Genomic DNA, 26,414 nt, shown 5'->3' on the forward strand with positions numbered 1-26,414 from the left:
ACACTAGGAGATTTCCTGGTTGGCAGCACTGGAGTACCTTCTGCTGGCTTCTTCTTTGAAGTATTGGGTTTCGCCTTTGCTTCTGGTTGCTTTGAAATAGCAGTTAGTAACTCCAGTGGAGTGGGAGTGATTACTTTTTCTATCATCTCTTTAGGAGAGCCCCTCAAGGTCCTCTCCCTTGCAGGTTTGGTAAGCTCCTGTAATCTCTTACTAGGAGGTCTGCGGGTACTTGACACTACTCCCAGGTCTTTCAGATCATTGCCCAACAGCACCCTTCCTGGTACTTCAGATTGTACACTCACAGCTATCCTGACAGACATTTCATTGCACTAGATGAGAGCTGGTAATTGGGGAAGCATCTGAACAGGCCCTCCAGCTAACTTGGTGAAGCGCTTGGGTGCTTTAGCAACATCCTCCGCCTTGAGAAAAGATTTGTCCACCACAATTATGCTGGCCCAGTGTCCATAATGGCAGGGGTCTCCTGACCATTGACTAGGGCACTGTCTTTATAATACTCTTTAGTATTAGGAGGGATACAATTATACACATCTAAATTCGGTTGTTCCACAATCCTAGAGAGACTAAAGATACACTAGCTGAGACTCTCTTCAGCTAGTAGTTGAATGTTTCCACTGGCCATATGTACTTCCTCCTCTGGAGCGAAGGCTAAGGAGACAGTGTGGACCACTGAAGGTTTACCCTTACATCTGGGATCCCCTTTCACATGCTCAGTAGAGCCACAAACATAACATTTTCCAAATGTCTTTATGAATGGTGGCTTGTTCTGACTTCCTTCTGGTCTGGGACCAGAAGGTGCACTAGCCTGATTAGGTTTCCCGTGTGGCTTACCCGTAGAATTTTGTTTGGGGCCCTCTTTGGAATTGGAATCATTTGAATTCTCTTTGGTGTCTTTCTTAGGCTGCTTTCACTCATCCTTTTTCTGAGTTACCCCTGAATCCTTGTGAGTAGCCCTGTTGGAAACCCACAAGTCAGCAGCCTTAGCTAGTATCTTACAATCCAGTTCTTTTGAATCAGCCAAGTGCTGTCTGAGCTCAGGAGAGCAGGCATCATAGATAGACTCCATCATTACAAGATTTCTCATTCCTTCATAATTGTTAACTCTATAACCCTTAATCCATCCCTCTAAGTTCTTCAAACACTCATTCACCCAAGTAGCCCAAGGGATACTATTATGCTTTTTGAGGGTCCTAAACCTCTTAAGGTACTGGGAAGGAGTCTTCCCAAATCTAGCTATCAAAGATAGCTTTACACATTCATAATCCATCCTATCCACCTCCCCCAACTCCATTACCACATCAGATGAAACAAGGGGGAGCCTAGAGAATAACCAGGGGATCAACTGATTCCCTGTGATATCCTGGAGCCCATGATTGTATTCAAACATAGCAAGCCAATCTAATACATCCAACCTAGGTTCATACATACCCACAATCTCTTTAGGCATCCGGGGTCTTCTTGGACTGGAAGATCTAGGGGATTCGGGGAGAGAAGCATTTTCCAAAGACAATTTCTCCATCTCAAGCTAATGATTGAGCTCCATTTCTTTGAGCCTTAGTTCTTGATGTCTCTGTTCAGTTTGGGCACTAATTCCTTTGAATTCTAGTTCAAGTCTCATTTTTTTTAGTGAGATAAATTCAGGACTTAATGTGGGACCTGGTAAGGGTTCATTAGCCACAGACTGAGGCCTTTGAGCAGGTAGCGGACCAGAGGGGGTGACATTGTTATCCTCCTCTTCCTCATCTGTTTCAACAATAACATTTTCAACATTATCCTCTTCACTGTTTGCTACATTTGCTGGGGTAGTGGGCACTACAGCACCACTATCCAGACGTTGTTTCTCGAACAGTCTATCAATCATTTCTAATGTCTTGCCTTTGATAGGAAGACCTTTCTGTCTACACAGATCCCTTAAATAATCAGCAGTATTAGCAAGGAGGGTCTTCTGGATGTAACTTTCCATATTTTTGACTTTGTTTTAAAATAAACATTTTGTCATAGTTAGCCTTGTGGTTATTTGAACCAAGGTACTAGCAGAACTCTAAAATGTAAATCCAATACTTTTATCCTCACCGCTGCATACCAGTGTGTTAGGCAGAATCCTGTGCAGTTCCCTTAGGGAGCACTACACAAGATTAGGATTACTGGTGAGAGCAATAAATCCCCTTTGGTATCAGTCCGTACCACAAAGATTTAGTTGGTGCTGTGGCTGAGCAGTCAGACTTATCTCAAGAGGGAGATGAGCAGTATTCAGGGTTTACACAATAGGCCTACAGTACTGTGGCACAAGGAAACACTGACCAAAGATTTGTATTAAACAGTAGATATATATTTATTTCATACACTTCTAGTTAGACACGTCTATCACAGGTCTTAAAGCAAGTTAAATAAGTCAGAGGAAACATATACACACTCCCTAGTTAAATTGTAGACGAAGTGAACCAGAGTGAAAACTGAGCAAAACGGCACAGTGAAAACCACACACAAGGGATACTCTATCAAGGGAAAGCACACGTTATATAGAAATAGCTTCTTACACACCCTACCAACACTTCCCATAAGATTAAGAACCAGATTAAGCAAGACAGTGCATCAGTATAGGCAATACTTAAATGAAAACTGAGCAAAATGGCATTTCACAAGGTTTAGAAAGGGGAAGAAAAGGGTAGTTATAAGAAGAACACAGTTCTAGTTGAGAATCAATCTAAAGAAGGCAGTTCTAACAAATGTACCCAGAGTCAGTAGGCCTGTGCCAGAGTCAGTGGTACAGGGCAAGGGCCCAGGAGCTAAATGTTCTTGTGGCTGCAATCGTCTTTGGTTAACGATTTTGAAAAGGTGGATGCAGAAGTTGAAAGACAATGTTAAGACAGGGGGGCGGCCAACCCAACTGATAGGTAAAGGATTTAAAACACCTTTAGCGCTAACGCGAAGAAAGGGCGGCCTGGCAGAACAATGTACCTTTAAAATGAAGAAGTGGCTCCTGCGGTGGCGGTTGTTCCTGGAAGTGCCTGCAGTTCGGGTGATCCAGCAGAGGAATAGAGGCTCTAATCGTGGAGGAAGGTTCAAGTTACTGCACTACCCAGGGATGAAACCAGCCGTTAGGGGATTTCCCTGGAGGTCCCACAATGTTCAGGCCTTTTTGCGCAGGACCGTAGAGGGGCTTTTAGCTAAATCTTCACATTCTACAGTATCCTGCAGAGCCAGTTCAGGGTGAGGTAGGTGCCCTCCAGTGTATGTGCGAGCCTATTAATGGTAGAGTGCAGCATTGCGACATAACAGATTTGTAATAATGTCTCTTTTTGTTTCCACAGGGATGGTTGTGATTTCGGAGCTGCAGCGCCGGATGGAGAAGACTATGGTAAGTTGTTGAAGCGCGGAGCACGGCACTGTTTATTTTAGAGTTGATTGCTAACCTGTATTCTCTTGCCTTCTTCGTGCAGGTTGCGGTGAAGTTCCGGAGTGGCGATCGATCGAAGAGCTGCTTGCCCAGGTAAGTATCTTATTAATGCTGTCCTTATTTCTTCTTCACCCTTGCAGGTTTCGGTGTAATCCGGTGATGGGGAGATGCAAACGAAGTGCAGGGTGATGTCAGGATCTGCTACTTGCCCAGGTAAGGGTTGTTATTAATGCTCTCCTTGTTTCTTTACCTTTGCTGCTTGTGGTGAAATCTGGAGATGGGCGAGGCAAACGAAGCACTGGATTGATTCGGGACCTGCTACTCACAGGTACGTGTATTTGTTTGCTAATGCTGTTCTTCTTCTTCCAGGTTGGCAGTGGAATTCGGATCGATGGCTTCAGGATCGGTCCGCGGGGAGAAGCAGATGAGCAGGAGATGGACACGATGAGCGTTACACTGCAAGAGTGCAGAATAACACGAAGACCCGACCACAACCAAAACACTAGTCTGCACAGCTCGGTTCTAGAACTGAGCTGTGTAACAGACCTCCATGTTGGATTAAGGTCCAAAATGGGTACTTGCCTTATTCCTGGTAATGAGCCTGGCACCAAAGGCGACAGGACTGACTCCATCTATTCTGATGATGGAGTTTTAAGGCTGTTGGGGCCACTGTGGAGGGTGTAAAGGGATTTCAATCAGGCACACACCCAAGTCTCGCCCAGCATGTAGTGCGCAAATGAAACTCCTATTTATTTTTGTCTATAAGTTCAATATTCTGAATGATATACCACTCATATCACACCCTTCTCAAAATACCCCACGGTCACACTGAATCAGGAATCAGGATAGTTTGTAACGGTAAATATTTATTTATTTATTTAGAATTTAAAATCACAATATATTTTTAATAGTTAACAACAATCACCAATGGGTGACAAGAACAATTAATAATATCTTTAATACACTGGGAATCAGGTAATGAACACAAGAAGAATGCAGCAAAGAAAAGAATACTTTTGGGTTGGTTTGGAACAGATAGTCCTGTGGTTAGCGGTTCCCCTGCAACACCCCTCAACACACAAATAGGCAATTTAAATATATGTGAGGAGAGAGCAGGTACTCAGGAATAATACAGATAAAACAGAATAACACTCCCTCCTTCCCCCTGTAAAACACAAGAGAAAAACAGAATTGACTTTTCAGCTGTCAGAATGGCTTTGAAACTGGCCGAGCAAAAACACTAAATGTGGTCAAAAATGCTTACATTATTATACATTTCTAGGGGAGCCACTTTGAACAGGTGTAAGCAAGTAAAAGCAATGATTTAATCAAAAGAAAACAATTGGGATCTCAAAGGCAATGTGGGAAATAATTTAAAGACAATTCACACGTGTAAAACCTTTGCAAAATGTAAATCTGCTGCAAACATTTGCTATGTGATTTCTGATAGAAATGGGTCAACCACACTTTTTCGCAATGCAGTATTGGGTTGTGGATATAGCTAAGGATGTTAGGTATCAGTGGGAATTGTAATTCCGTTTCTATCTTTAAAACCGAGGGAGTTATAGAGGTTTTAGTGAGAGGTGTTTTTCGGAAATAAAGACACAAAGTTGGACAAAAACTTCAGTTTAAAACCCAAAAATATGTGTTGTGCTTTTACTCAAGATAGACAACCAGGTTGGGACGAAGTAAGCGCTAAGACTGATTCATGACTTCAGTAACAGATCCCCAGCAACTTCCCCGGCGGAACCAGTCCAAACACTCGAAGTGGGATTTATGGATCAGAGTTACACAAATAAAAATGACTATTCAAATGATGGTTTAGCAAATAGACAGGATAGATAGCACTAAAGATTTTTACACTGTTACTGGCTATGAAATTAACGATAGTTCTGGGATTTGGGTGGAACAAAATAAGGCAAGGTATAGAATAGTTCTCTAGCGTCCTGTTAATACTCACAATCCACTCGGATTTAAGATTTTAGGCCCGTCAAGATTCTGGTCAATGGATCGGGTCTATCAAGGAAGAACAGCACATTAGCTAGGATCAGCTAGGCCCATCACCGGAACTGCATGGGATCTGGCCTTCTTGTTTCTGGATATCTCAGATCAGCGGGATGGCGAGTTCATCAGGCAAGCCTTATGGTAGCGAGCCAGATAGTTTCAGGATGCTTCCCTACACCACAGCGCTTCACTGGGTTGTAAGGATTAGTTAAGGATGAGGCCTAGCTGAAAATGGTACTGCTTGGCCTGGTCCTTGGCATCTGGATCTAGAGGGATGTTGAAGGCTGGATATTGAATGCTGGAACAAAGTGCTTCACTGGAATCAGAAGAGAGAGTGTGTGTATGTGTTGTCCTTTCAAGTGATATCACAAAAATAGGTGTATGGGCTGGCTTAACTAAACTTGCCCTTGTGAACTGGGATTGGATCAGTGCCTCATCTCCGCCTTGCATCCGATTGATTGGATCAAAAGACAGATGATGTCTAGTTTATGGTTTGGTTTGGTATTTACAATACTTAGAATCCTCCCCTAGCCACTAGTATCAAAATCAAATTCTTTCCTATATACATATTTATATATTTGTAACCTCTACAAAACTCACATAGAAGGATCACATATTTACCTTGTTTCACCTTTTTGACAGCATTTGGTCAATTTTACCATGAAAACATTTTCCAAACTTTCTCCAACTTTCTACAAATATGCGTGTTTACCATGGTAATGTGTGTGCAAAGTTTACCAATTCTAGCATAAATACAGTTCCCATAAAACCACATATATTGCTATTCCTGTTCAGAATATGCTACACAGTTCCACCACATTTTGAAATGTAGGGCCAAAAATTATAACAACAAATCTGTCTTTTTAATATTTTTCACCACTTCTGATAGTGAGTTATAAGTCTCTAAAAAATGTTCATTACATATTCTTCGGAGCAAATGGTACGCCAAAAGGCACAGTCCCCACCTTTGGGTTTCCTTCAAAGAGCAGCCTCCACCTTTGGGATTTCCTTCTGCAAGCCTAGTTTAGGACCTTTTCACACGTCCATTTCCTCGAATGGAGAATCTGCCATTGTTCAGTCCTTGACTGTAGACACAAGTCTGGCCTACCCCACAATTATCATGTGTCAGTGAGCATCTCCTGAGAGGAATGCCCTCTCCTCAGGTGGAAACCTGTTTTTCAACCTCTTGCAGGCCCATCCAGCCTAAAACAAACGTGTTGCATCAGATGACATAGATAAATTACATTCTTAGATTTAAACCTATGGGATCAAAACCACTGAGATCCGTATTCCTTTCAGCAACAATCCTTGTATATTTGCTAATCCGCAGATCTTTAGTTTAAGACAACTTTAAACTTTTATCAGGAGAGCACATTTGACAGGAGTTGTCATTCACAGGTAGCCCAGTGTGGCTGCACACAGATTGTTGACAGTGGCTGTCATTCACAAGCAATCCAGTTTTGCTGAGAAGGTGTATTGGTCTTCACATTTCAGGACCTTGTACATTCACAGTGCTTCATTATATTAAATGAATCTTAGTCCCAAGTAAGATTTTGAGTGTTGGAAAGTGTTATGTACAGGTATTTTGAAGTTTCAGCAGCAAAGTAAATGTCATTTACAGGCAAATTTTGGAGTTTCACTTGCAAAGCGCTGCTGCTCCCTCTTCACTCTATGTTTACTTGTCATGGAACCCACTGGCACTTTTTCTGCAGCGTGCTCTGCTTTCCACCACACATGCACCATTGGTAGCAGGTTGTGCAGCCATCTTTTTGTGTGTTGAAAACGCGGTTTTGGAGGTTTTGGTGCGCACAAGGGTTTTCCCTCCATTTTGCTGTTTCTCGCACCAAATATAGCAGAGTGAAGCCGCATAGTATAGCAGAGTGGATCAATACATCCAACAAGGGCTGTAGCCCTACTGGTGCCAGGGGGCTGTTACACCTGATGGGGTCAGGGGTGTGGATCGTGACAGTGACCTGTTGTGTTATTTTTTGTAGCCAGACTTTTTCATCCTGTTCTGGACGCTCACCTCTGACAAATAACTTGTGCAGAAGGTGCTCCCTAGCCATTTTGATTTCTACTACGGTCATTTTGGACATGTTATTTCTTTAATAATGTATTTATTTATGTAGGGTAACCTGTATTCTATTGCTTTTTCTGTCCATTTTGGGGTTGATTTAGCTTTCATTTTAGACACAGGTCTGGTACTTAGAGTATTTGTTTTGGGAGGCGCTTATACAGTGTAACCCAGTAGTCCAACCACCCAAAGTATTACTACCATGCAGGTTAGTCTGCTGTGTTAAACTGTCACGGGTGGCAACCAAAACCCAAATCCCGGCTTATGAGCCCCCAGGTTTGTTAAGTATTTCAATCAGGAAACACGCACATCTTGGTCTCAGCCTAGTATGTAGTGCCTATCTGAGGTGCTTTTCTCCGTATTTATGTGGATTCAATTTTGGGTTGATACACCACTCATATTACACCCCCTTTTCAAACACCCCGGGTCACAATGATATGATGATATGATATGATATGATATGGCATTTGTAACGTGCCTATACACAAGTGTTTCAAGGCGCGACGAGGCAGGGAGGGGGGAACAAGGGGAAGACAGACAACGATCCTACTAGGCCAGGTGTCATTCAGACCGCACAAGTGCAGGGGGAGGGGGAAGGGAAAAGTGCAAGGGGAAGGGGAGGGGGAAGTGCAGTAGAAGTAAGTAGAATAAAGTAAATAAATAGGGCCAGCTGGTGGCAAGTGCAAGGTAAGTGCAGACAAGTGCTGGGAAAGGGGGGTGCTGTAAGGATAACAGAAACAGTCCCTCAGTGCAGGGGTTGGCAGGGAGGCAGTGCAAGAGGAGAGTGGCTGAGCACAGGACCGAGGTCGGTGAGAGTGGCCCAGTTGCAGATTAGGTGCAGATTCAGTCGAGAATTTAGCAGGGGAGAGGGAGAGAGAAAGCAGAAGCAAAGAGGAAGGTTTTGAGGTGCTTCCTGAACTGGAGATGGTTCTCCTCAAGTTTCAGGGAGGCAGGAAGGCTGTTCCAGAGGGAGGCCCCTGCCACGGCGAGAGATCTACCCCCAGCTCGTTGCTTCGAGAAGCGGCTGACCCTGAGGGAATTGGAGATGGATGAGCGAAGGGCTCGGGAGGGAAGATATTTAGGAAGAGAGAGTTGAAGGTATTTAGGCCCCAGGCCCCAGAAGGCCTTGTGGACAATGCAGAGGGTTTTGAACTTAATCCTCGCAGGCACTGGGAGCCAGTGTAGAGATTTCAGTCCTGGAGAGATACGGTCCATGGGCTTGAGGCCAAGGACAAGTCTCGCAGTTATGTTCTGGATGAGTAGCAGGGGGCGGAGAGTGGAAGCAGGCAGATTAAGATAGAGGCTGTTACAGTAGTCCAGCTTCGAGAGAACCAAGGCTCGGGAGACAGTGAGCTACTGGGGGAAGGAGAGGAAGGGAAGAATACCTCTGAGGAGGTGCAGCTGGTAGTGTGACTTCTTAGAGACGTCAGATATATGAGGAGAGAAGGAGAGTGTGGAGTCGAAGATGACCCCGAGGTTTTTTGCCTTGCAGGTAGGAGCAGGAGGAGGGCCAAGCGAGGCTGGCCAGAGAGCTACAGGGAAGGAGGGAGTGCATGTGCCGATCAGTAGAATCTCAGTCTTACTAGCATTAAGGCAGAGGTCATTGGCGGCACACTATTCCTGGATGGCAGACAGACAGTCAGAGATGAGGGAAGGAGAGGAGGAGGCCGAGGGTAGCCGGAAAATGAGTTGGGTGTCATCCGCATAGCACTGAAAGTAGGGGCAGAGAGCGGCGATGCAGTGGGCAAGGAGTGCCAGATACTGGTTGAAAAGCCAGGGAGAGAGATTAGATCCCTGGGGAACACCACAGGTGGAGAAAAAGATGTCAGAGAGGAAGGACCCAAGTTGGACCTGGGAGGGTCGATTGGAAAGGAAAGAGGTCAGCCACGCCAGAGCCTGACCAGTGATACCCAGGTTATCACGGAGACGGTTGAGCAGGAATGCATGGTTGACAGTGTCAAAGGCAGAAGAGAGATCGAGCAGAATGAGAACACACAGAGTGTTGGAGTCAACGAATCATGAACCAGGCTGGTTGGTCAAATGTAATATTTATTTATTTATTTAAAATTCAAAAGAAATCACACACTTTTTAATATGGGGCAGCAATCACCAATGGGTTGATAGTTACAATTTGAATGCGAGCAATGCACTGGGTTTGACTTTTTAGTGGAGCATATACAAAGCACAACAGAATATGAGCACTTTTGGATTTAGGATAGACCGCACCCAAGTTAGAATTTCCCCCTGCAAGGTTCCCTCAACCAACAAATAATCCATTCTGAGTGGATACAAAGGAGCAACAGGTAACCAGGAATAAGGAACTGGAAACCGAATCTAAATCTGACCTTCTCTCCCAAAATAAGAGAGAAAACAGATTTTAAACCCTTTGCAATGTTGTGAAATGATACTCGGAAATGGATGAATAAACAATGGATGTGTGTTAAAAAACTTAAAGCAAATATAATTCCTTACTAAAGCAACAATGCAGAGATACTAACGGTCACAAAGAATGGATTACCAAAAGCATACAGGTCAGAAATGAGTAGAAAGTTCAAAACAGCTTGTAGCAAATAACATTATGTGGAGGGATAGATCTATATCACAGGTACACAATGGAATTGAAAGTAAGTCTCTAGCTGGTAAATTGAAAGAGTTATGCAAGACAGAAGGAGGCACGCTTTAAGTAAAATGAAGGGTGAAATTAGAAAGGAAATCAGTTTGTGAAAAGAACAGTTTTACTTTAAACTAGATTTAATGAATAAAGAAAAGAGGAACACCACCAGTGAATTCTGTAAGTTATGCTGCAGTTGTAACCCTTCATGCAGTGTACCCCTTTTCTTTAAGGAAAATTACTTTATTGAATCCAAATATCGCTAAGGATGTATGGTCTATGTAAAACAGAAATGAAAAGAAAAATAGAGCGGATGCTTGGAGATTAATGACAAACTGCAGAGAGAATTCTGACAGTTGGATAGGTTATCATGATAAGGATAGGATGACTTATAGAATGGGTTAAGGAAAAAAAATAAGACAAGGTAGACTATGGATTTCTATGGGGTGATCAAATACTCACAATCCAGTTTTTAGTTTTGGGCTTTTTGGACAGTCATCCGTGTCTGGTCACAACACGGCAGGGTACCTGGCAAACAGCTGTGCAGTTCTGGTCACCAGCTGGCAAGGACTGGACGGGAAATTCTGGTCACTGGATACTAAAGGTCATAAAGGTAGCAAGATTGCAGCATCATGCAGTGAGTGGCAGCAATCCAGACTGGATCAGGTACCACAGCTTTCCCCTTGTTAATGGGAGATTTAGTGGGTTTTTAAATTTGAGGGTTTGCTGGGAATGGGATCAGCCCTGCTGGGTTTTCGCAAAGGGCCATGGAGTAGGATCAGCAATGCTTGGCCTTGCAGTTGGAGTCTGGATCTGGAAGATGACAGGAACAGGAATGCAGTGCAGGAAATCAATCAGGAAGAGTGTCTGTCTAGAGTCTTGTCAGGGACCCTTATTTATAATGCCTAGTGACATCATCAAAGTAGAGGCTGGGCAGAGTTAACTAAGCACTCCTCTAAACTACTTGGATTGGACAGGGGTGCTAGTCTCTGCCTCGCTCTCAGCTGGTTGGATTTCCTAGGGAATGATGTCAGCTTTATGACAGGAGTTTTACAATGTCCAAAAACTCCCACAATGACTTTACTTAAAATCCTATTTTGCCAAAAAAATACACGTATAAAATTAAAATCTCTTAACATATTATATACACAGGCTACATATTTTGTGCAGCACATATCAGTCCAATCCTCCAGTCATTGGTACCTTGTTTCGTCCTTCTGATGCATTTTGCAAATTTTGAGCATGAAAGATCCAGACTAAAAGTCCATAACTTTATACACAGACGCAAATTATCCCAAGGGATGTATGTACAAAAATGTATGTTTGCAATATTGATACTTTTCTATTTATCCTCAATACTTTGCCCTTTCTGTCCCCAAGATATCAGTGACTTCGACCATGTCTCAAATGAAAGCACAAAAAAATCCCTTTTAAACTGCAAAACTTTTACAATTTTTCAAAGTCTGGCTGCAGAGATAAAATGTCATTAAATCTTATTCCTGAACTAGTATTTGGAACAAATGTCAGTCCCTTTGTCTCTGTGTCATTTTCTTTTTCTTTCCTTCAACTGCTGCCAACTGTCATTTCCTTCAGAGCATGGTGGGGGTTTCTCCCTTGATTGAAGTTTTATTGCCACTTCACACTTCAGACTTCCTTCCCTGTGAGATTCATTGTCAGGGTTCCAGTAGAGACGAAAGTCTGTTCAACCCAGTAATTATCAGGGGGTTGTTAGTTTCTGCTGAGAGAGAGCCCCCCTTTTGGTACCACCCCTCCAAAGAGAAAACCTGTTTTTCAACTTGCCACTCCAGCCACCATAGTTTTAACCTTTATTTGCTGATCTTAGATCCAGAATTAAAACAAGTCTGTTGCATAAAATAACCCATGTTATATAGTCTCATCAGCATATTGCCAAAGACTGACAGGCTTTGATTCACCAGTGTACGGTTCCAACACACAGACAAGTTTTCTTTAGTTCGCAAAGGCCAATTTTTTTTACACATGGTGCAGCTGACATTCCTCCTCAAATTCAACTTTTCATCTCCAGCAGATTTGCACACTGTCTTGCAGCTATAGTTATTCTCTTGAATGCTGGAGTTGGTCTTACGCACGGATATATTGAAACAGACATGGCTCAGCTAGTTAGAGTCTCTCTCTGAACAGCTGAGTTTTGGATACTTTTGCAAAGAAAATGAATGCGTTTCCTGTGTAAGTCAAAGTAAAGTTCCTACTTTTTTTTTTGAGTTGGTTTGACAGAGCTTGTCAATTCAGAATCATGTCTGATTTTGCTGAGGCACAGTGAAACACACAGGGCTTGGTAGGGCATTTTAAACACAGTGGCTTTAAGGAACAGATGGAATTAGCATCAAAGCAGCATTTTTTTTAAAGGTTAAAAGGGGTTTCTTTTCAATGGAGATTTTGGCTTTTGCAACAAAGCAACGCTGCTTTTTCCACTTTCTTCCTTTTGTTTATGTTGGAACCCACTGGCAATCTCCTTCAATGTGCCCCCTTGTTCCATACTGCCCGATGAGTGCTTGGTAGGACAGTGCAGCCAGTTTTATTGTTGTTGCAAAATGTAGTTTTAAGCCATGGCACGCACATGAGCCAGCACAACCATTTTGTGGTTTCTTGGTAATATGGGAAATACTGGATTGGGTCAATACTTCCCACACAATATTATACCAAAAGCACGACAAGGTCAACAAAATAATCTCATACGTGAGCAAGACTTTGGCTTCTGTGGATTAAAAAATCAACGATTGAGAAAAGGCACACCTGGCAACAGTGTGGGCATTGAAAAATTAACACCCATTCAACCAGGGGGCGCACATCAATGTCAAGACTCCTCACCAGCCCTTGCAATATCTCCAAAGTGGCAGAATCCGAACAGGGAATGTGGTAATTCCAGAATTAGTGTCTGGATTCCATCATGCAAGGCTTTCCTGTGGAGGTCAGATATGGCCAAAACAAGAAGAGTTCCCTAGAGCAAGGTTTGCCTGACTTGCAAGGCTGTGCTCAAGAAAACTGTCTCAAGGACGAAAGTCTAAAGACTAAAGACAACATGGAGGCGTACCTTACTACCCTTCACATAATCTGTGAGAAGGGCACGTATCAGGGGATACCCACAGTTTATGTGGATGTGTGCTCCTACCATGTTGATAATCACAGGGAAAAGGAACTAGTGGCTGGCATTCGGAATTCCTGGGGAAATGATGCCCAAGAGCCCTCTGCTGGGTACAAGATAGGTCCCTGAAGTAGTCAGGTGGCTGAGTTGATGTCACTACATCAAGCCATCCTCACTGCCATGCAACACCAACTCAAAGAACTGGTCATAATCAGTGATTCAGATTATGTCAGGAATGGGTTCATGGAGCACCTTATTAATTGGAAAAATCATGGAATGCTGTGTGTGAATAACAAAGTGCTCAAGCATGGGAAATTAATCTAAGCAATTGATGATCTGGTCACCTCGAATGAGAAGACCATCTATTGGAAAAAGATCAGAGGTTACTCCTGAATAGGTGGACCACAAAATACAGTAAATTATTTTGCTACCAGTTGGTCAAACCGCAGACATCCACAGGGATCTCATAGAAACCGAATGCCTGTCGTGGGATATCCAGGTTGCTGCTGTCACCAGGTCCCAAACACATACCCAAAACTAACTCTCAACTACCCAGTTGAGTAAAGAAACCCTGATGCTGATTTGATTACGGCAGAAAAAGGGGACCCAATTATTGGGAAATGTTATCGATATATTGAAGACCCCATGAATTTTCCTTTGACCGAATCTTATTATACTGGGAAAGAGGATCTCTGGGTGTTTATTTATTTAGATTTATTTTATATATTTATCTAGTGCTGCAGCCCGCAGGCATCAGGGCACATTACATATTGACAAAGACGGAAATGTGACGGGACAATATAAACTGGTGGCTCTAAGGTGTCAGTGCGTTGGAGAAGGTTAGAGTGTAAGTGCTCAGTGAACCATTATTTAAAATGTACGGTTTTTAGTTTCTTTCTGAAACTTGAGTCTACTCTCAGGTGGCCAGGCAACTCATTCCATCTGGTGATTTCTTTGGAAGAGAATGCCCTGCCCAGTCCATTGACTCTTTTTGACAAGCTGACGTTTAGGAGTCTTTGGTCCCTATAAGTAAGGGTGCGACTTGGCTCATGCAGGGTGAATTGCTTCTTTAAATATGAGGGGGTAACCCCAAATAGGCAGGGATGGACTAGCGCCAGTGATTTGAAAGTAATGCCTTCCTCTATAGCTAGCCAATATAGATCTTTCCTGTCGCCTGTAATATGCTTTCACTTGCGTTTACCCGTGATGGTCCTTACGGCATTGGTTTGAATAACCTGACACTGCTTGATGAAGTTTTCCAAAATGTTCTGAACCCAAGATGGTTTGTTGGTACGTAGATATATATCTGGATGTGACCAGTGGGTGGTACCTACCTCATTCGGAAGTCTGATTTTAAGTCATGCCTATGACGTGGCCACTGCCGGTCATAGGGGGTTTCCTACAACTTTAGAAATCTTGTGAGAGGTCTCATAATGGCCACAAATAGGTCAGGACCTCGACTATACTTAAAGTAGTGTCTTGTGTGTGCTCAGTTTCAGCCAAGTTCTTTCACACACAGAGCTCCCCTAAAGGAAAGGGGAATTACACTGCCTTGTTCGGATTTGCAAGTCAATTTCATTGGGCCCATGATTTGCTCCTCTAGGGGAAACAAGTACATGTTGACCATGACATGCTTGTTTACCAAGTGGGTGGAATGTCATCTGGCCCCAAATTGCCAAGTTCTCTCACACACAGAGCTCTCCTACAGAAAAGGCAAATGACACTGCCTTGGTCGGATTTCCAAGTTGGTTTCATCAAGCCTGTGATTCACTTCTCTGGGAAGCAAGTACATGTTGACCGTGACATGTTTGTTTACCAAGTGTGTGGAATGTCTTCCAGCCCCAAATTGGTAGGCAGAAACAGCTGCCACCCTAATAATCAATCACATCTTCTTGCATTTCGGCTTCCCCCATAGGATTGAGTTGGACCAAGGAAGTCATTTTACCAGTGAGGTGATGACAAAGATGTGGGAGATACTAGGGGTACAGAGAAAACTCCACATTGCCTACCGCCCAGCCTTGAGTGGGGAGTTCAGAGGAACAATAAAACCATTGTGAGCACCTTGAAGAAGTTTGTGTCAGATTCTGGGCCTAGTTGGGACATCCGATTACTGCTTGTCCTAATGGCCATCAGGTCTATGCCATCTTCTGCGACAGAAATTGTAACCCTTTGAGCTCATGACTGGATGAAAAATTGTGCTATCTCATCATCTGCTCTACAGAACTCAAGAGCAGACCCTGATCAACACATCCACGACTCATGAGTACATTGAGAATTTACGAAAATACCTTCAGCATGCTTTTACTTATTCTCAGAGAAATTTCGAGAAATCGGCAGAGTGAATGAAAACCCACTATGAATTAAAGACCACTAAGAAGGAGTACGAAGTAGGAGACAGGGTCTAACTGTACAATTTTAAAAGGAACCAGACCAAAGATCAGAGGTTCCTCTCCTCCTGGCATGGTGCTTTTGAAATTCTCGATACAATCTCACCTGTCGCCTATAAGATAAGCATCCCTAAAGGAGATTAGACGGAAGAGAAATGGGTTCATATCAATCAGTTAAAAATCTGTCATCCCAGAAAGAACTTGCAATTGATTGAAGAACCCAGTGAGGGTAGAACGCAGGAACCATCTGGAGAATAAAGGTAAAGAATGGCAACCCGGATGGAGAAGATCACACAGTTACAGGGAGTAGAACCACTTAAACTTATTAGGAAGTTACCCAGTGTAAATATATGAAATTGTCTGAGACTGTGAAGCCATGCAATGTAAATGTTTAACTCATTGTTTTGTTGTCAATTCATACATCAATACCGAGGAAAATGGTACAGGATAAAGTACTTAACCTCCCATTTATTCTCAGCAGATTAAATAGCTCCTTGCCTCTACAGGCCATAGGTGGAGCTACCGAAAGGGAGGGGTCCAGGACCAAAACCCAAAATTCGAAAAGAGCGGAGTGCAGGTTAGAGCGCCACTCCCTCCGGACAAGGAAAAGACCGAAGGTGATCCAACAGAGAATCCTGCAACAAACCCAGGCCTCAAGGAAACAGACACCCCACTCTCTCCTTGCCCTTCTCTCTATCTCATGGGGTTGAACGATCAAGGAGGGGAAAATCTGTTGGATGAAATCTAGCCCCCGAAGGCACGAAATAAAGAGGCCAGAGTCATTTATGAATGCTCACCGAAATGTAAGGCCAGCACAGAAATGATGTCAGACATGAGGCCTATTGACCCTAAATCTAAAGGAAAGAAAGTGCACCTCAAAATTAAAGTGCGAAGATAGCATTATACATTTCAGGAAGGAAAAGAAAGGCAATGGCAATGGCAATGATGTTTTGACAAATCCATGGATAGCTGCACTGACATATAAATAAACTGGAGTGCACAGTATCTTCAATGGGATACAAGATTGTGCTCCAAGCAGCTAAAAAGAAACAGAGCATTTCCTGTGAAATAAATAAAAAGAATTGGAGATAAAGATTAGTGATTATGCACAGCTCGAATCTTGAAGTTCTTATACTCAAAATTGGTTTCACAATTTATTAATTCTGAGTGGGGTGAAAACCCAATTGTATGTGCCTCTGTTTAGGGCACCCACAATTGAAGGAGAGAGAGGACCTTGGCAAAACTTGCCACTGCTCTGGGCTACACACCCTAATTCCCACTACATGGTTTCTATAATTTTTGGTTTCAGAAATAATAATAGTCAATGCTATTGTTATTTCTGGAAACCACAAATAATAGAAACCAAGTAGAGGGAGTTTGTGTGTGCCGCCCAGAATGGTGGCAAATTTTGCAGAGGTCCTCTCTCTCCATGAATAAAAAGAATGTAGTTTTCGTTTTTCCCTTCCAAATTGACAGTATGCTTAGCGAAATGCCCACTAGCCTTTCAATCTTGGGCATGGTATTCTCATATAACAGCCTGATATACATGGACAATCCAGAAGTAATAGGCAGGTATTTTGAAACTGTGTCCCTTATAAGATGTCATTTAAAAATGATATGTGAGTTTAAAGGCTTTTTGCTGCAGGGTACATGCACAGGGTTGTCTCCCAACATGAAACTAAGCTCCAGGACCTCCCCTCTGCTGTCCTGAAGACAGGCCAGTTTGTCATCATCAATCAGAGCTATTATTTAAACATATAAGAAAGAATGCAATTCTTAAATCAGAAACACAGTGGAAAATTGATAAGCCATGTCTGTTCTGGCAGCAGGAGTGACCTCAGGTCACAAGTCCCACAAAAAGTCCATTAGTGTGACCATCAAGCATTGAAGGGTGAGGTGAAATCTAAAAATGAGCCGCTCGGCTTAGTCACATGCCTGAAGAGAAACAACACTTTGAGAGCAGGGGTGGGGTCCCAGTGAAGGAGCAGTGAAACAGCAGTTTGATTAAATTGGAGAAATACATTTTATCGCATACAATAGGCAGCGTACATGCCACAGCGTTCATTCAAGCCTTTTATTAAAGGTGACAGTCACCCCGTTTTAACCATGCTTTGGTGTGATATGCAGAACTAAAGTTATTAAGGAAAATGTGAATTGGACCTTCCTTTGATTCTAAGAAATGTGAAAGTTGGTATGAGCATGCCAGTAATAATTAACATGAAGAATGTAAAGTGGCATACTTTTCACTGATATGGCTCCTGAGTAAATGAAGAAAAACTGTCCCTCTTCATAGGGTGTGCTGACTTCAGACTAGCTTTATCTGATATGCCTTAAAATATAGTTCTTAAAAATCTATTCATACACGTAAAGATTTGGAAATTTAGGGTACTTGCCATGTTGAGCGATTTCTGTGTCAAAACATGACTGAGCCCATCTGTCAAAGTGGGATGATGAAGTTTCTCCTCCCACAACTGTCCCAAATCACTCCCCCATCCCCTTATCATATCAGTACAAAGGTGGGAGGTGGCTAGTGAACATTAACCAATCCCTTTCCCGGGAATCATGACAAGTTTCTGATGTCATTTGCCCTATATGTAGTTCAGTTTGCATTACAACTGGGACTTCTTCCAATAATTGAAAGAAGCGACCTGCTGCTGAAATTTGGCAAACAACTTCCCAGAAGAGAGTCCTAAGGCTTGCATTGGATACAGGCACTGGGAGACATATAAACTGATTGGAACCCCTTGGAGTACTCAGAGGAGATCCTTGACTGACCCTTTGCTGTCCCAGTGGTGTCCCGAGGTACCCTGATGCCTAGTTCCAGACTTCTCCTGTAAGTAAGACCACCCCAAACACATAGGCTGTGTAGGCCCTATATTTTTCCAGCATTGTTTTAGTTATTTCCCCATAGAAAAATATCCTGTTTGTCTGTGTAGATCCATAGCATAAACTAATTAATTCACCTATAGAAAGCATGGGTGGTGTTTGTTGGCATTCAAAACTAACAAACTCTTCCCAGTGTGTTGTGAGCCGGTATAGACATAAAGATTTGCCCAAAGAATTAATCCCAAAGCCCTGTTTCCACGTATGTGCACAGGGTGTAAAAACTAATTTCCTCATTTGTTTTTCTTTCACATTGCAGCTGGGCTTAACACTCCAAAAACGCTGTCCAGTCAAAGGATCGAAAATAAAGGATTGAATGACCTTTTGATCGACAGTCAAAGGATCAACAAAAGGGTCGAATTTTTATTTATTTATTTATATATTTGTTTTAGTTTGGGTTGGTAAAACAAATGTTTTTAATAAAGAAAACAGGGGGTTAGGGGGAACCCCTCCCAAAAAAAAAACAAAAACACTAAAATGTCGACCCTTTTTTTCGGTGGTTTGACTGTCGATCAAAAGGCACGCGATCCTTTTATTTTCGACCCTATAACTTGCAACCTCCAAAAACCTATTTTCCCATTATGCTCTGATCAAAAACACTGATGCCCTGCCTATTCTTTTTAGGTGTGGCAAAACCAATGTTCCCATGTTCATTTCTTTCATTCACATTGCAGATGTGCTAATAATCCAAAAACTGAATTTCTCGTTGTGTTCTGACCAAAAACCCCAAAGCCCTGCCTGTTCTTTTTATGTGTGGCAACACAAATGTTCCTATTGATGTTCTTTCTCCCATATTGTTCTCTGATTCAAACCCCCAATTGGATGTTCCTTTTGTGTTGTCACTCTCTGTCACTGCCTTCCATTCAGAGGAGTGAATTATAATTGATGTTTGGAGGGTGAGGGTTGCTAGGAGGAAAGCTATCATAACATTCTGTTTTAAATAAGAAATCGCTGTGTCTTGAATTGTTCTTTTTCTGTCTTGGAAGGTGATTTAAAACAAAATAATTGTAACTGCATATACTATGACTATCTCTGTGTTGGTGCCTGCACAGAAGTCATTTTTGTTTTTGGTGTTGCCACAGCCTTGGTGGCTGACGTTAATCTATTTGTGTTATTTTGTTGAAATAAATCAATAAATATGTATATGTATAATTTGAATACACACTGGCCTGGTTCCTAGTTCATTGTGGCACTAGGTGCTTGTTGTGGTTGGGTGCGAGATGGATTGGAGGGCTTATCAAAGTGAACCAAATAAAGGCCAAAAGCGCTTTGTTGGGCGCCACATTCATTGTGGGGAAAGAAACTAACTGAGTTAGGTGTGACCGTGTAATAAACTGCAACAAAACAATGATTATCCAAGAAAGGTAAGTAATTCATGTTGAATAGTGATAATACATCCTTAGAAATATTACTTAGATCAGCATGGGATAACAGAGGGTAGCCTATGGCATGGCAAAGAAACTTCCTATTTTGCATCACCCTTTCTTTATTAATTTTACATAGCATCAATACTTTAAAAAAAAAAAGAACTACAGAACCTAAAATGCCCCTCTAACATGTGAGTCCATTTGACCATTCCAGGTCCATGTAGCCCTCCAACAGTCTCATATATGGCAGTTGTTCCACTTTTCGTACTGCTCTCTGTGTACACAGATCATTATTTTCCTGCTCTTTACCTGCAGCACATGCTTTACAGTCAGCCACCATGTTTTAGGGTGAGGGAAGCGCTTAATTTGTCGGGGTGTTTGCCAGGGCTCAGCACTGGCACTTTTTTCTGAGTCCCGACACTTATTGTCTCAGACTCAGATTGATTATGTTGTGGTATTTGGCAACTTTATTATTGTAAGAGCCAGTCACATAATAAACACCTATAGAATCAGACCAAAATGTAAATGATAATGTTATTTAAAGAGAAACTTAAACATTAATCTCATGTCAAGACATAAGTGTGTTATTTTATGTGTATGTTGATTGGTATTTGTAAATCACATATCTGCCATAGTGACAGAGTACATCTGTCAACCACAATAAGTCATTAAGAGTTGCATCTTTAAACTCATATACATTGGCAGCACTGGGAGCAGCCGTGGGTAGTGGTAACAGTGGGCGGGGAGCTGCCCATCCTGAAATGTCTTGGGCGTGTCAGAAAATATTTGAGCCACGGCATTTTAAATAAATATATATATATATTTTTAAAAATGCATTTGGTTTGTATCTTAAACCTTACATTTGTGATTCTACAAGGTTGACATTGTCATTTAGTCTTTTCCATTAGTACTCTTAGTTGCTGGCTCAGTTTTCAGCTGTAATAACTTCCCAGAAATGAAAAATGGTAGCAGCATTCTTTCTATTATTGCCCATTAAGATTTGGCTCCATCTTTCCTTAGTTTCCGATGTATATTAGTCATTTCTGGTTAAGAGCTTCACATTCCATTATTACATAGTATATGGTTTCAGTTTTCCCAGAAATTAGACAAAATCTACAATCTTTGTTAGCTGCTTTGTTTTGGCTCCATTTCCCGACGACTTCTCTTGTGGGAAGAAGGTTCAACCTTAATCTTAAAAACTTGTGTCGGATTCTTCATTCAGGGTAGAGGTTGAGATAGTGAGGTAGTTGGTTAAGCACTCTTGATTCTCCCTCACACTTTAAATTCATTATATATTGGTCTTTCTTATCCTGAGTCTCAATCCAATCTAGCCAACCAAGTTTTTTTTGCGTTCTGGGCATTCGCGTCAATGTCTCCAGCAAAACGTCCTTTTTGTTACATATGCTCATGGCTACTTCTGAGCCATTAGAGTAGATTGTGGCAAGCCCAGAATGTTCCACCAGTAAATCGCCTCCAGCTGTATCCATATTGTCTGATCCAGGTTGATCATCGATTCAGCTCCGTATGCTAGGATAGCTGACACCTTTTGTTTATAGAAGGTTAGCGCTGCCTTAATTGAAAATTTGACTAATTTCCTGCGGATCATAAGGCCCTGTCATGCTAGGGCTTTAGTTTTGGATTTCAAATGCAGTATCCACAGTATTTCAGTTGTCGATTGATTGATCCAGTTTCCTAGATATTTATAGGTAGAAACCTGTACCACTTTTTGCTTTTGTAAATAATATGCAAAAGATTTTTCTCCTTTTTTTTCTACATGCCAACAGCATGGTTTTGGTTTTCTTGATGTTTATTAGAAGTTCATTTTGATCCATATATTCTTGTGTTTTGTTGAGTGCAATTTGGAGCCCACGCTGTGTTTTTGCGAAGAGGATGATGTCATCTGCATAGATTAGACAAGGCACAGCAGTGGCATTTAGTTTTGGCGGGTTTATGCTAGGTACATTCATGGCTGCCTCAAAATCTGACGTAAAGAGACTGAATAAGGCTGCAGCCATAGGACAACCCTGCTTTAGGCTGTGCCCAGTATTGATTTGGTTGGTTATTATACCATCGGCTGCCATTCTTACTTGTATTTTGGTGTTGGTGTACAAGAATTTGATAGGCTCGAGTATGTCGCTGGGGCATCCCCATTGCTCATGTTTGGCCCACAGAAAGTCTCGATTTACTCTTTCATAGGCAAGGCTAAGATCTGCATACACTACAAATATTTGCGTTTTGTCCTCTCCGTTTCATATTTCATCAAATTTAGAATTGTCAGATTTGCACTCGTGCCAAAGTTGCGGTCAAATACCATCTGTCGAACTGCCAGATGATTTGTTTGGACCATATGTTTAATTTTGTAAGTAGAACATTGGCAAATATTTTCCCCAAAGGATCCAAAAGTGCCAGGGGTCGATAATTCATTGGGTCCTTGGTAGATCCTTGTTTATATATCGGTATGAGTGTAGCGAGTTGCCATGAATCTAGGACTCTTTTGGTAAGATTAATAAGCTCAATGATTTCTCTGCAAAACAAGGCCCAAATTTCGTGATTCTTTTTTAGTGTGGCATTTGACATGACGTCAGGTCCATGGGCTCTTGATGCATTCAGTTTTTTAATTGAGTTGGGGAGTTTTCCAATGTCGTAGCTTACATTCCATGTCTTTTCCATGGGAAGGGTAGGTTTGTTCACCCGTATTGGTCTTTCTTGGTATAGCTCCGTGAAGTAAATTACCCAGGCGGATTCGGGAGTATCTACTATCATTGCCTCCCCAGTGTTTTTGTTCGGTTTTAGTAGTTCCCATAGTCATCTGGTATTGCTATTTTGGAGTGTATTCATCATGAGTTCGGCATTTTCCTGTCCCTGCATCATTTTTTTGTTTTTTTGCCAATTTTTGAATTTTTGTTTGGCTGTGCTTATCATTTGCTTTTTCGTCCAGGGGGATTCAGGTTCGGCTTTCTTTATTGCAGTTTTCTTTTCCTGTTTCTTTTCAGCAATTGCTTTATTGTATATATATTTGGGTTTTGGATGTAGCTGATCTTTCTGCACCTGAATCAATTGAAATTGATTGAGTAGCCATCCGTAGGTTAACTCTGTTGTTATCTTCTAACTTCGAGTTCTTAAGAGATTCTCTGATAGTTGTTTGCTTACTTTGTGGGATCTTGAGTCGATTCATTCTGGTTGACACAGTTAGCAGAGGAATGTTTATTCTTGGACGTTCGCTGGTGTGCATTTCCCACGATCGCTTAAGGATGAAATGATTGCTTTGCTTGCTGAGCAAATTCACTGCTTTAGTCAATGTTTGAGGGATTCCTTTAGTCATGTAGATATAATCAATAATTGATGTGGTTCTTCCACACAACCATGTGGGGCAAGGTGTATTAGTTGTTGTATTAAATGCATCCCAATGATCGAAGTTCATATTGCGTACCTCTGTTGACCATTTACGAGCTTGATGCTCGAGTTAATGTTCTTCCATTATTTTCCCTTCATCGTCAAACAAATGGAGGTTGAGGTCACTGCATATGATGAATTCTACACATTCATACTTCTGTGAGGTAATGTCAATCATGGTCATTATGGAGTCTATTAGTGTCTCCTCATTAAATTTTCTGGGATTCCAGTAAACATTTGTGATGCTTAAATGCTTTTCTCAAGAACAAGTTGTCGTAGTTGAGATCAGTTGCTGTGTCTTTGTGTCCATTTTCAATATAATATTTTGGGCCCAGCAGCCGATATTTGAGTATTCAATGACATTGAACACCAAGTTTTGTTTTATTAGAGTAAGTAGGCCAGCTGACGGTCTGCCTGTTCTGTTAGCAGTTGCAGGACTTGTGTAAGTAAGGTATCTTTCACATATTGGTGGTTCAATCAGCCATGTCTCTTGTAGACATATGACGTTTGCTTTGTTCAGATAGAGCTGGTCAGTTTGAAATAGATACAGGTGTCCCCTTGTGTTCCATGAACAGAGAACGACCGATTGTTTATTACTTTCTGTTTGTTGTTATAGTACAGACTTTTTATACAACACTTGCCGATCCGTCACTGAGCTGGTATCTTGCCAAAAGGGAGATGCTTCATAATTCCATTGTGGGGGTTCATTGACTACATGATGTTGATAGTTGATACTTTTTTGATCCAAAAACAAAGGTGGGGACCCCTACATGGGCATCTGGGGTGAGTTCCATATATACTAAAGAGAAAGGATGCCCTATGTGCTGAAAACTTCAATAAATGTGTTTCAGAAAACGCATGCTGAGGACCAGAGAGTGTGTTCTTATTAAAAATCTATCATTTTACTGTTACAATTTCATAAAATACATCATTTTTGAACAGTTATGAGTCAACAATACATTTCCAATCAACATATATTTTTGTGAACAAACGTCTTTTTATGCAAATAGCACATTCTTGTGTAAACATTTCTCCTATGTGTATATCACTAACACAACATTCTACCATTCATCTTCACAATCAAATCTAGTTTGTATAGAGACATTCTAAATAACTTCTACAGTAGTTCCTACTTTGACAGTCCACCACTACCAATACATTTTTGATGGACAGTATGCTACTTTTCTTCCCCATGTGTTTTCCTTTCTACCTTCTTGTTGCACATGTTGCTTGTGCAGCTGCTGATGTCTGAATACATTCTGCTGTTGTTTCCCCAGGTCATGATGGAGTGATCATCGTGCCTATTATCTAGGCTATCCTCAAAAGTCACTATAAACCCAAGTGACTTGATCTCTTTAGCACATAATGTTATTTGTCTCATCAGTTCCGTTGTATGGCAGTGTATCCATATTTTGTCGAGTCTTTTGTCATCTATGAACTCAATTAATTTGAGGTCATTGGTATTCACCGTTCTCAATTTAGGTATAGCCTGGAAAAGGAGTAATGTTTTAATTCTTTTCATGATGATATTAGACTCTTTGGGGGTCATTCCGAGGTTGGAGGTAAGGGAAAAATGATGCTGGTAAAGGATTACCGGCATCGCTTACTGCTCCGGGCTATTCCGATCTGCCAACCCGCTATTAGCAGCACCATAAATAACGATGCGTCTAATAGCGGCATGGGCGCGGGCAAGCGGCCCATCATGGCGGCAATAGCGGCATGCCACTAAAGGGGGTAAATCACAAGTTAGGCGGACAAGCAAATACCGGCATCATGAAGGCGCAAATAGTGGATACCGTCATGCCGTACATACTGGCATTGAGAACCAACCGTAAAATGCTATGTGCAGTTTTCCCAACTGCCACAGGTGCACACTATCAGCACAGGTGGAGGCAATGGAGTCTGGGCCTGTACAAAAGGAGCACACCCACACACCACACCAATAGTAGTATCAATACTTTAGCTGGAGGACATGCTAGCATTGCAACACCAGCAACAACAAGAACTGCAACAGCAGGCACCACAGAGGAGACGCAGCAGCAGAAGGAGGGTGAGACAGGCCCAGCATGCCCCACCAGTGCAGCCAGTGTAACCACGCAGGCTGCACCCAATCCCTCGCATCAGAGACAGTCCTTTCAACCCAACCCCGGAGCAGAACCACACCCTGTACCGTCTTGACCGGGACACCATCACCACCATCGTGGACAGAATAAACAATGACATTGTCAGCCTCATTGAAATACGCACGCCATCCCCCCTCTACTGAAGGTAGTGTCTGTGCTCCACTTCCTTTCCACAGGCACCTACCAGCACACAGTGGGGCACATGCATGGCATATCACAACCCTTATTTTCTTGCATTCTGAAGCAAGTGCTGGATGCCCTCCTGAAGCACATAAGGGACTACATATCCCTACCACGGTCTCCCCAGGAGAATTTTTAAAGAAAAGTGGGCTTCCATGCACTGGCAGACATACCAAATTCTATAGGTGCCCTCGACTGCACCCACGTGGAGTTGGTGGTCCCGCATGCCATGGAGGTGGTGTCCGCAACCGCAAGCAATACCACTCCATCAAAGTGCAGATGGTATGCAATGGCAGCAAGATCATCACACATTGTTGTGCCCGATATCCCGGATCAACTCATGACTCAATGGTCCTGCGGAACTCCACGCTACTATGCTTCTCGGAGCGACATGCTGTACGACGTGCCTGGATGCTTGGTAAATTGCATGATAAGCACATTGCAGTGAAATTGGGGGAGAGATGCACACACCACCATGGTGACAATGTTTATGTGACACCACGATGTGCACATCGCCAAACACTGTGCCTCAAAGCATCCCAAACATAACATGACACCCAAATCCCATAGGAATGAAGTAAGGTCGACACTTATCACAACATGACTAACAGTAAATCACCCCACATCCCACAACACGTGCACCACTCATCAGCGGACCTCGCCCTCCGTACCACCATCCAGCAACATGCAATGTATAGGCACTATGTTGCTGTCTCCAGCGAATCACCACACAGGACAAGCATCCATGGGAAAGCATTGGACTGAACCACCAAGGGAATCCACTGTCTGTCACAGGGCCGCCACAACCACAGGAATGCTGCATGTCACCATGGGAAAAATCAGCGCTGACTGCTTA

The sequence above is a fragment of the Ambystoma mexicanum genome, chromosome 5q (assembly GCF_040938575.1).
Source record: "Ambystoma mexicanum isolate Mex_15411 chromosome 5q, UKY_AmexF1_1, whole genome shotgun sequence".
Lineage (NCBI taxonomy): Eukaryota > Metazoa > Chordata > Amphibia > Caudata > Ambystomatidae > Ambystoma > Ambystoma mexicanum.